We start from the raw sequence: 1,388 nt of genomic DNA, 5'->3' as shown, positions 1-1,388 counted from the left end.
TTTAGCAACAACAGGGGCAGAAAGCTCAGTTTCATAGCCAGATTCCAAGGGGACAGTATGGTGATTATGTAAATAACAGGAATTCCCCCTGGCTTCCTACTTGGAAGAAACAGGTGGCCGGTGCACACAGCCACACAGGTAGCTACTACCCGAGCAGGAAACTACATTGCAACTAGGAGGTAAAAAGCTCCCCTCAGGGCTAGTGCAGGGGACGAGGAAGAGCCCAAACAAAGAGAAAAGAAAAAGAAAGCCAAAGATGGAGAACTTCAGTTATAAACTCCATAGTGCAGGGACCAGATCTTCAGGGTAAGGTACAGCACTTTACGCACTATCCACACTCAGATTAAGAAGAATGCCTAAGAGGCAATGTTGAGACGGAGTTGGAGTTTATGTGGATCCTGTAAATCAGCAGAGCACAAGACCGGACTAGCCCTAGGATTGCATAATGGCTACTTAAGGACTGAGGGGCATTATTGGAGGCGTGTGGCGCCAAAGGCCTGGAAAAGCATGTTACGTTGGAGCTGAGTGATCTGTTTGGGGGCTACGGTTTTGACATAAGGTCCTATCCAGTACTGAGCACTGGATTTGCAGTACTGTGGGGCTGGTTGCAAAAAACTGTGTGTAGGATTGGGAAAGTCTGAGTCAGATTCTCTTGCAGCTGGCTGCTGTGGGGAGGGAAGGGGCTGGGGAGGGACCCTGAGTCCTGACTCACCAGGGCTGCCAAGTCTCCTTACACGTAGGGTTTAGCAACTAGAAATGAAGTCACTGCTGGGGGAAGGGAAAAGTGAGGGTTACTGGGCTAAGGAAAGGGGGTGTTCAGCAGGGTAACACCAGTTGCTATAAAACTAGGGTGAAAAGGAGGCACCCCCATGCTGGGGCACGAGCTAAACCCCAAGCCCCTCGGGAGAAGCTTGAGCCGAGGGGCTTTGACTACACAGAGCAGCAGCTAGGAGTGGATGGGACGGGGCTGGGACTCAGGCCTGGCAAACCTCGGGGGAAAGAGGGAATCCAGGAGTGGAAAGAAAGCAGGGAGGGTATGAAATATGGGCCTTCTGTGCACAGCGATAGGAGGGAAAACCGACACCTCCCTCGCCTGCAACCCCAGGGGGAAAAGGGGAGGAGGCGGGGGGGGGGGGACTGGAAGAGGGGGGGACGCTGCTGTTCTCCCCCACTCGTCTCTCAACAGCCCTGCCCAGCGCATTCATCCTCCTCCTCTTACCTCATTGCCACATTCCCTGGCGAGTGAGCTCAGCTGTTCGCACAGCCTCTCTCCTTTTATGGTCAAACAGCCCTGTGGGGCGAGGCCTTTCTGCTCGATGTTAGGAAGTCCTCAGGTCCGGAGCAACCTCCCCCACTCCAAGCCCTCCCCCTTTTGGCACACGAGCCAG

Source organism: Carettochelys insculpta, chromosome 1 (assembly GCF_033958435.1).
Source record: "Carettochelys insculpta isolate YL-2023 chromosome 1, ASM3395843v1, whole genome shotgun sequence".
Classification (NCBI taxonomy): Eukaryota; Metazoa; Chordata; order Testudines; family Carettochelyidae; genus Carettochelys; species Carettochelys insculpta.
This window is presented reverse-complemented; position numbering follows the sequence as displayed.